An 11,303-nucleotide genomic window follows, 5' to 3' on the forward strand; every position below is an offset into this window, starting at 1 on the left:
CACAGTCTTCAAAGAACATTTGAACAATTTTCATACTTTTTACCTTTAAAAATATTGGACTGAAAAGAATGTCATAAAATGCCCATCAAATAAAAATATTAAACTGCTACTGCAGAGACGTAAAAACACTCTAGAAAGGAAAGCTACTTTTTTGTGTAATATCCTGGGAACAATAGCCGATAACTTGTAAGCTCTAACTGAATTTACTCCCATATGAAAAACAAAAGTGTCGAGTTACGATTTGTAACTAAAAATAGCAAACATCTCGTGGGAACAAGTCGCGACGATTCGTCAGCTCTAATTGAATTTACTACCTTGTGAAAAACAAGAGTGTTAAATTACCCATTGTAAATAAAAAATAAAAATATCTCGTTATATTTGCATGCAATAAAAACAAAACAATCGTTACCTGCACTTACTATTGTAAACGTTAGAACTGCTTCAAATCTAAATAGTCTCGTCTCCTCTAAAACATGTCCTAAGAACTAGAACCGACGATTCGTGACCTCTAATTGAATTAACTCCTTGCGAAAAATAAAAGTATCAAGTTACCCTTTGTAATTAAAAATAAAAATATCTCGTGCCATTTGCCTACTACTCATGAACTGCTTCAAAACTCAAGACTCATCTCGTTCATAACTAGCCACCATTACACTGAAAATTATGCACTCTAAAACAACCCAACGTACGTATGTAACTGTCACACTCCCCTCCAAACCGAACTAAAAATCACAAACCGGCAACATACACGTCACTCTATTTTTCAATTACCAAAGTCCTTGTGTTTATACATACCTTGTGTTTCTCACGTACCATTTACCTTTACAACAAGAAATTTGATTGGCTGTTCATAGTAGATCCAATCTGATTGGTGTGACATACATACATCTCTCACTCACTCACTCACTCACTCACTCACTCACCCATTGACCCGTCCATAACATACCCGACGCGCCGACTAAGAGGTATTTTTTTTACAAAAAATAACTCAAAAATACACTCAGTAAGATATTGTTTACAATAAAAATCAATGCGTATAAGCAATCATAAGGACCTTAAATTTATATTACCTCAGAAATATCTCACCAGGCCATGGTTGCTTTGAAAATCTTTGATGTTTTAATACAGGCTCCCCATCTGTAACCTGTTCATATATTGACTGACAGGAACAGGCATGTAGTTCCTTTCTTTGATATACAGTGTACTTCATTGTTAGCTGTTTACTGAGTGTTAGTAGTGAATCAAATGCTAGGGGTTGATACTCCAACTTTCACTGTGGCAGGCTCTGCCCTGAGATACAAAGCAAACTTACATAACTGTTATGAACTTCGCCACTTGCTTTCGAGAGCAAATGCAATTTGCTTCAAACAAGCAACTGGAACATTGAGGGTTACAACAATGTGCACAGTCCCAATCACAGGGTCATCCAGGCTGTTTGGTTGTACATATAACTGTACAACTGTATATGGGTTCAGCTTCCAGAAGAAAATCAGAGTTTGTCAGGATAAATACTGATGTTCTTGCTTACTCAATGAATGAATGTGCAGTTCCAGAAGATGTTCACACCCAACACCCATTCATGGCCAGTCTTTAGAAATTCCAAATTAAAGTATCAGGAATCAAGAGCTCTAATAGAGAAAAAACCTCCATGTGGGGTATGAATCTTTTCTTGAAGAAAACAATGTCTGAGAAATCATTAATTAAAAAATAATGTTTAAGAAACATCTTACCCTTCAGAGAATTTTGTAATCTACACTGTCTGGCCAGTTCATATACATGTATTTGACAAGTTGACACTGGGCATGTTTGTAAATTTGTGCACTTCCACATCACATTACTATGTAGTAGCACTGGCCAACTAAAAAGAAACAGCATAATTTGGTTAATTAATATACACTGTACATTATTAGGTTGAAATATTGGTGTAGATTGTTGCACATCAACAGATACAGAAACTATTTGCACCTGAATCATAATGAGTGAAAAATCGTGCATGAGACATTTACATGTACATGTAACAGCCCTCCACCTCAGAACCATCACAGATATGATATGATATTTTTAAACTCTCTGAAATTTCAGATTATTCAAGATTAACATATGCACATACATCATCTGGGGCAACCCTAAAACACTGAATTTGGAAACCGAAATCCAGAATCCAGAATCTGGAATCCAGAATCCGGAACCAAAAACCAGAATCTGGAATCCAGATATTATGAATGATGATAGAAATAATTCACTTCAGCAATGTCTAATAAATAAATGAGCAAAAATCATTTTGTTATTTATTTTCTTGGCTTTACTTCAGCCACAGACTGTAATTGCTAAAAAATTATTGACTAGTTCTGAACAACCCTTAGCTATATATCTGGCCCCGTTGTTCAAAAGCTGCATAAAGCTATTCATTGGGTACATCACTATCCAGTCAGAGTTACTGATTTTTTGGGTGGATAGAGTTACTCATAGCCTGCGAGCAGGCTCTAGTATCTGTCTCTATTGTCTGAGCAGGCTAAATAGGTGTCTAGTGTTTTTCTGCATTGGCATGTCACCAAGAGCCTTCATGCGGCTTTGCCACTCACACCCCCAGCCCAAACACGAGAGCCTGCTCATAGGCTAAGTTACCCATCTTTTGTTCAAGCTGGCCCTGGTGAGAGCCCAGTTCTTGTCTAGATCAAATTGCTCTGAGAAGACTGGTGAGCAGCACATTAACAACAAGCTATTATAGGCTATTGCAGTGAGTTTCTGGCAGTCTTTTAGCATCTTTGAACAGCATGTGGTCTGATCTGTCAGCAAGTGAGAAGCAGTCGGAAGTAAGTGTGCAACATTTCTACAAATTGTTTTAATATGATGGCTGCCAAGAATATGAAATGCTGATTTGTCACAGTATCAGTGTGGAAATTGTGTTAATCTGGAATTGGTCTCGTATCTGTTGGAAAAATCAAATTTCATATTTAGACCAGACAGGTTAGCCCTTGGACTTCGAAATTGGGGGGCGTGACCGTCAATGTACAGGGGGCTGCCACTGATGGATATCCTGTTCTCTATGACATTTTCTATCTTGTTCAGTATGTACTAGACATAAAGGATAAATTTATACTTCCGGTAAATTGAAGATCACTTATTAAACAAAATGGCAATTACCAGCAAGCTTATTTTAGACACTCTCGAGGTGCTTGGAATAAAATTAAGACGCACTTTACTGAGATTCTCATAATCATAACCCTCACTAAAAATAACGGTTGCACAATTTCAACAGACGGGGAATTTTTGTTTCAAAAAACGTTAAGTTTGAGGTCCTTTTCACTTGGCAGCTTACTTTTTACAGTCGAAAAGCTAAGCAAAACAATTTTCGCGTATTTGAAGAACTTATTTTCTTTGATTTGCGGATTCCAGTTTCCAGTTTCTGGATGCTGGTTTTTGGTTCCAGATTCCGGATTCCGGTTTCTGGGTTTTAGGGTTGCCCCATATTTAACATATTGTTTGCTTCACATTCAGTTTACACATGGCTGTTATCCAGCATAGGCAGACTTATAAGTTTTCCTACAAAAATATATTGCAGCAACTATTGCATCTTTCGTTACCTATTCTTGTGATGAAATGACACAAAATTCAAGAACAAGAAGTCATAAGCATAAAACTAACTTACATGGTAGTGCTTACAGTTCCTGTTACTGTCTGCATATGCTGTCCATAAACTGATGCTGCCTGGACAATGTACTCATTTTTCTGATCACACCTTTTAAAACGTCACTGTTATATAATTTGTCCTGAAAAAGCAACACATGAAATGTTATGCCTTTGGCACTCACCAAATACCTTTACATGATGTATAATGTACACCATATCAACATTCACAATTCTCTTTACTTTCATTGTAACTCTTTTGTGTCATTTTCCCTCACTTGAAGACAGGACTTCCACATTAGGTTATAATTTGCCCCTGGAATCTCTATGAATTCACAGGAAGTGATAACAATTAAATCATGACTAATTTTAGCAACGGAGGCGTTCAAATGTCAGATTTTAATGCTATGTTTATACAGTAACTTTACATTACTCTTCGTACATATATATAACCTCTCAATTATTGCACCTATAGACAGAAGGTGTGCTGGGGGAAGAAATGTTCTAAACTCTCTGAACTTTTCCCCCTTACCTGTAATAGGATGACTATTATAAACTACGGTTTGTAACCAACACCAACATCAGGTTCTGTATACACATGTATATTTTGTTGTCATCTGTAATCATAAAAAAATAAAAATTTAAAATCCTCCATAAAGTTCACACTCAATAACACTGCTACATGTAGTGCTGTTACTGGAAATCAATTTAAGTGAAACTGTTGAAACAGCTCTGCCAAAATTTTTCCTAGCAGTTAAGGCAGGATAACAGAATATACATGTAGCACACAGCAAAGGCTAGAGATACACACGTTAGTTATCGGTTAGGATTTGGTGAGCTTCTGTGCTGTAGGTATGGTGGAAAATAATAGATTATCAGAAATGAAGGTTCCTGAGACATTTTGACAGCACTGAGAGGAATTAATATATAAATTCACAAAAGACGAAGAAGTTCTTGCCCTGTCCAGTTCTCTGTAATAAAATATCATTTACATATGAGTCATTTATAATATGTGGTTTGTGTTTAAAGCCGATATAATGCACACTCTGATTGGCCAATTCCAGTACATTATTTACATTTACATGGTATACCTCAGTAAAACCATAAAACATTGCGTGCGACTAAAATAAAAAATATAAAAAATAAAAAGAAATGCCTAATTCATAACAATTTAAAATACTCAACACTAAAACGAATGTAATTCTTTACTTGAAAATTATTCTCCTGTAATGCACATGCACAACAAAGAAAACAGTCAGTGACATTCATTTACTAAGTTAGTAAATAAAAAATTAGTGTGAAGAAGAGAGCAAAGAGAGAGAGAGTGGAGATAGGAGAGCGCTCTCTCCAACTAAATTGTGTATATATGTATGTAAAAGTTATTCTTATTACTGAGAAATGGTCAGGGCAAGAACTTCTATTACACTGTTCAATTTACCGAGTTAATTAGTACTATCTCACTTTTTTGGAACATTTCCATATTAAGTGTAAATACCGCATTGGGGAATAACCTCTTATTAACAAAATACGGTCCATGTACCCCCAACCAAAAGCAATGGCACAAATAACATGAAATAGCCAATCAAAATCAAAGCAGAGCTTTATTTGCAGACAGGATTGCCATGCATAATCGTCTACTCGACATTTTGGACTATATAAGCATTTCACCAAACCGAACTAATTGAACAGACAACAAAATAAAACGAGGAAATCTACATCATAAACACAAGATGCATATCACTACATCTGAGCTCGAGTATCAACAGCAAATCCCTTTTCAATGAACGGTGACCGAATAAAAGAGAGGATAAAGAAAATTCGTTAAGCTTGCGATGTTAAAGTTGAAAAATTATTCACGCTTAAATTTGAATATTACTGAGAGTCTGTATTTTTGCCGACGGCTTAATTTAGCTATGCAGTCATTTTATTGGCAGTAGCTTTACCAGTCTTCAACCAATTTAACCTCGGAATTCACAAAAGCATTTCGCCAAACCGAATAAATTGAACTAACAAAACGAGGAAATCTCCATACTTTGTAATCACAATATGCAAATATTCACATAGGAACAAAAGTAAATTGAGCAAATCCTGTTCGCTTCGGCTTAAAATGGTTTGTAGACATTTCTTGGTTCAGTTTTCAACAACAGAAGAAAAAATTTTAGCAGTCTACGAAGCGGCAGTGCTAACTAAATCAGAGAAAACTTCAAACCTCGCCCGGCCGTGTTTACAAGTACGATTTTGGTTAAGCTTATTTTTAGATGTGAGGTTATAAGCTTAAATTGACGACGAAAATCGATAGAAAACATAATTTGTTTACAACTTACAGCAACCTCCAAAGCGACCCACGTGTTATTGTTTAGAGACGAGCGAAATTAAAACGATGCAATTTTTAAAATCTCTTACAGCATGGCTTCAAATAAATAAATAAATAATGGATTCCAATTGAAAATAAGCTTATATCGCAGAGGAAACTTGTTAATTTTCATACCAAACGCAACAACAAAAGTCACTGACCGCAAGTTGGCAATTCAGTTCGGCCAGTGTAAATCTTCCAGGCAGAAACTTGCAGCAAAAGTTGTGAAGACTAAACTGAAGTTATATTTTCGATAGATCAACGAATCAACCACTTCTTTCCGCTACGTTTACTGTTTTGCAATTTCTCTAAAACACTCGGGTACGTTTGATTTCTCTAATGTTCATCACCTGACCAAATCAGGTGACTTTTCTTGCGCGGCTGCACAGCATCATGTTCGCGCGAATTTTGAACTTGGCCATGGGGAGTTCGGCAGTCTTCTGAATCAATTTGTCGGGTACTTTCGCCTCCTTTCTATAGCCCTCGTTAGCTTTGATTCACGGCATTGTTCCGTATTATTTCACCTCCTTTCTCTAGCCCTTGACTAGCTATAATTCACGGCATTGTTCAGTACTGTTTCGCCTCCTTACCCAGCGCTGGCCCGCTCAGTCTTTTTCGCGATCTTCTTCGCTACTTCTTTGCCTGTTAATTCTTGCTTTCTGTCTTTTGCTTCAGCGCAACCCTGTCTTAAAAATATTAAATCAACCTCCGCTATCGTTTTTCTTTAAAAATCCCGCCAAGAAAAATGGCATTCACCCGCTACCAACTGAGGGTGCATGTCTCTGTCAACCTATTAGCTGGAGTATGGCCGCCATCTTGCGCGACTCCGTCGTCGTCGTCGTCGTCGTCGTCGCCGTCGTGCGTACGCGCCCACGAGCAATACCGCTAGCCATGATAACCATGAGAAAATCAATTCATGGGTTTCCTTTTCTTCCCTATATGGGTATGGGGCTCCGCCGGAGCTCCGCTATAAACATGCACATCTATCATTCTTAGTAAATGGTTTGAACCCAGGAGTATCAGTAGTTCGTGTAGTGTGATCGTCCGGGTGAGGATAGTTCTGAAAAGAACTATTGTTGGTGACTGACGTTTCCGCTCAGGTTGCCGAAACGTCAGTCACCAACAATAGTTCTTTTCAGAACTACCCTCACCCGGACGATCACATTATACGAACTATTTATCATTCTTTCAGAAGGGAGGCGAGATGTACCGACTGAGCCAATTCCTTTTGGTTCTGATGCTTGTGGTGGCATGCGACAGTGTTTGTCCGAAGAATTGCGCTTGTGCTAAATTTGGCTCCTCCTGGGTTAAAGTCAAGTGTACTGATATCAAGCAAGTACCTCGAGAAATCCCATCAAATACAAAACTACTGTAAGTATTTGGCAAATACTGGGCAGATATTTCCTCGGCATCTCCTGATAATAACTCAAACGTTTGTGGATTTCCCATGAAGATTCGAGTTATCTTCAGGAGCCAGCTGCAGTTGGTTGGACTCGAGACCAAGACACCTTGGTCACCGCGTTGTGTTCTTGATCAACAATACGGTTTATTCCAACGTAACGCCTCTCTTCATCCAGGTGTATACATATAACTTATTTATCCGGCCATATATCTGTCTTCGAATTTGAGAAGACTCTTAAGATGATTTCCGCAGAACATTCGAGCAATAATGGCAAAAATTAAGTTACCAAAAAAGCCTCACGGCTTGGTAATATTTTGAATACAGTTAAGAAGAACTTACTGAGACTCCAGCTTTCAAGCTGACCCCGCGAGAGAAAAATGAACTTGAAGTTGTCCATATTTCAATAAAAACAGACGTTTCGCATTAGTTAAAAACACAATAGCACACGGTTTAAGCATTCTTACGAGGTTTGACATAAACTTTCTCGAGAATGCTTGAAATTTAATCGTGGGGTCACTTAGAGAAATGAACTAAAGTGGGTTGTTTTAAATTGTATTCTTAAAGTTACCATGCTATGAGTGGATTTTTAGTAGATAATTTTTGCACTCATTGCTCGAACTTTGAGCGGAATCCGTCTTAATCTCCATGTTTCCCAAAAGGCGATGAAAAGATACTTCAAAGATGTGAACGAACATTGAGATTCGAAAGATTTTATTTGTAAACCATTTTCAGCGAATATGGTCAGTGAAATCAACTTTTAGATATTGCATTAGATTATAAGATTAAATTATTCTTAGATTTTTACTCATACACTTTTATTTTTATTTTTTTTGCAAGTGCTATCACATTTTTCTGCTTTTCTTTACATTTAGAGATCTTTCAGAGAACGGTCTGAAACTGATACCAAAGAACGCCTTCCGGAATTTAACGTCACTGAAGTCGATGTGAGGAGCTTAAGAAACCACCGTGTAAATTATATATACCGCTAGTTACAGCTCGTTATTGTGTGTTAAAGATTTTGCAAAAATTTCCATTATACGGAATCTAACTTTAATATACAGCCACCAAGAGCTAGTTGTAATTAACAGGGTCAGTGGTCCTTAAAATAGCCTGTGAACAGGCTCTCTAGTCGAGGACGGGGCGGAGAGAAGGTGGGAAGAAAGAGGATAGACGAGAGAAGAGGGAAGAGAAAGGAGGGGAGGCCTTCCGATGCCCTAGACCACACCCTATTCCTCCATCGGCCGCTTCACTCTCAGCCAGTTCCTTCGCAACCCTCCGAGCTACGGTCAGACCTTTCCAGCCGGAGCCTGCTCACAGGCTATCGTTAAAATGACTGACTAAACTGGCCATGAAGAGGTACACATGCAGAGGTGTTAAGAGAGTTTAAGATAACTATAATGAAAACAAAAACGGGAAAGTCTCAAAACAAAGGGTTTATATAATGAGCAGAACAATGGCTCTACTATGCGTTATAGCTCTTGGTGCATTTCTTTCCTGTTCTCTGCAAAACAATGGAGAATTTGAAATTAATTCTTTTTCAAATGTTATCTTGTGTCATATATTCAGTTTCGAGATAGCCCTGACGATTACAGACAACCTCAATGACTCTAGATTTTCAAGAGAATTGTAGGTAATATCTAAATTCATTTTTGAATTCACGTTATCCTTGGCCTCGCCGTAGTGGTTGCAACATCTTCGCGGAGGCTTAAAGCGTTTATTCGACGGTAGTTATTTTCGGCTCCATGAACCATTTTTACCGCGCGCAAGCTACGTGGGTAGGGATATTTAATAACCTCGTGTCACTCTAGGGCGGGGCGTTTGAACGTCCGGCTTTTGGCCTAAGAGATGGTAATTTCAACAACCAAAAATTCAAACGTTCGAATGCCCTGAGCTTATTGAGAAGGTTGCCTTGGTTTATGTTGAACTTTCAGATTGATCGGTGTGTGAATGGGAAAACCTGACAAATACCACGGTGGTATTTTTTTTTCACTGGGCATCGTAAAATCCGACATAGCATGTAGGCGCCATCAACATGTAAATAGTAAATAAATGATAATGATTAAGCCGAGGGATAACCCTCCTACTAATAGAGGACGCCTACATGAACAGAAGTACAAAACCTGAATAATTTAAAAAATGGTCTATTTACAAATGTCGTAAAACACTTGGCATTACAAAATATAAAAACATGTGCCACTTACTAATGTTGTAATTATTGTTTAAGAAATGTCAGTGGAAATCGCATTAAAGAAGGATTTTATCTGGCGGATAGCGTCGTCACACTGTGAGTTTCAATTAACAATTAGATTATGAGCTCGAGATTTCTATTAAACAATTAGATTATTCGCTCTCGATTTCTACCGCGTGATAGTTGACTCGGGCTGCGCCCTCGTCAACTATCGCGCGACAGAAATCGAGAGCGAATAATCTAATTGTTTTAGTATAAATCTACTAGTCGTTCAAAACGTTATCGAAATCCTCTTCACAGACACTTCGAAAACGCCAAGAAACGGCCGTCATTTTGTTAACAAGGGCACACTACAACGCTACTCACTGTCTATCACAGAATAGATAGTGAGTAGCGTAGCCAATCAGGGAATGGCATTCGTAATAGAACGCTAGTAGATTTATACTAAAAGGTGATAGTTGATGAGGCCGAAGGCTGAATCAACTATATCGCCTCATAGAAATCGAATAATCTTATTGTTTTAGTAGAATTCTAACTAAAATTATTTTTCAACGCATTGTTGAACTTTAAGCTTTAAGAAAATCGCACGTATTGAATTGTCCTTGGCAAATTTGCAGTTGTTTACGAGCGCGCACCCGTTTTTTTTTTTCAATAATTTAAAGTTTTTATAGTCAAACCGTTAATGTCCTTCTTTTAGTCTTCTCAGAAATTCAATTACCCATTTACATCCAAACTTTCTTCCAAAACTTCAGAAAAATTATAAAAACGTCGCATTTCATGGACGACTAACAGCCAGTGCACTCTATAATTAGCAATTAGACCCGTAGCCCGCAATGGCTACAGGTCAATAGCCCATGAGGCGAAGCCGAATGGGCTATTGACCCGTGGCCCTTGAGGGCGAAGGGTCTAATTGTTTTAGTATCACCCAACTAGTCGAACAGAAAAGGCAATAATAAAGTTAGCAAATGCAAGTTGAAGAAATATTTATTTGGGAATAAAACGAAAGAAAGCGTCACGCTCGATGGCGCCAATTTCGCTACTCGATGACTATTACTAATAGTCCCCTAGTAACGTAGCCAATCAAAATGCAGGATTTGCATTAGTCCACTAGTTGGGTGGTACTAATGGCTGATAGTATACGAGTAGTTCAGCCAATCAGATTGTAGCATTTGCATTAGTATACTAGTAGAATTATACTAATTATAAATAGTGAAATCCATAAGGAATTATAGTGTGTTACTGCATTTCTTTCCTGAAGACACAAGATGGTTCCCTTTCGTGTTTTGCAGTATTTCATGCACCCTAGCTAGTTAGTTTGTTTTGACCCAATGTTACCTCTCGAGATATTCTATGGCATCACTAGGATGTATCGACCTCCGGGTCTTGCCAGAAATAACTTACTTCTAGAAATTTCCAAGAACTGGAAAATGGTTGAACAAATTTGCAGGAACCTACCCTGGTATATACAAACATGCAATATTTTAACCACACAAACGCGAGGATATCATAAGTTGACGACGAAAGTACTACAACTGAAACGGCGAGATCAAGATGATTTAGAGGTCGACAACTTTACTTCGCAGTTCATCTTCAACATTCAACAAATCCTGAATTTTCAACTGTTTAATGACTGCCTTTTAAAGTCGCTTTCGGCAGGCGCGGTGGCTTCATGTTAGTTAGTGCGCTCGGTTCCAGAGCGAGCGGTCCAGGTTGGAGCCCTGGCTGGGGACTTT

General features: G+C 38.0%; 1 long non-coding RNA gene across 1 annotated transcript; it reads right to left on the reverse strand.

Annotated features, from left to right (window-relative positions):
* Positions 1-1,037: 1,037 nt before the first annotated feature.
* LOC145500834 (uncharacterized) lies at positions 1,038-6,957 on the reverse strand. Its single transcript, XR_014051150.1, has 5 exons — positions 6,142-6,957; positions 4,160-4,244; positions 3,650-3,770; positions 1,731-1,858; positions 1,038-1,290 (listed from the first exon to the last, which is right to left on the reverse strand). It is a non-coding gene; the product is annotated as an uncharacterized LOC145500834 (long non-coding RNA).
* Between the last annotated feature and the right edge of the window lie 4,346 nt (positions 6,958-11,303).

Source organism: Orbicella franksi, chromosome 10 (genome assembly GCF_964199315.1).
Source record: "Orbicella franksi chromosome 10, jaOrbFran1.1, whole genome shotgun sequence".
Lineage (NCBI taxonomy): Eukaryota > Metazoa > Cnidaria > Anthozoa > Scleractinia > Merulinidae > Orbicella > Orbicella franksi.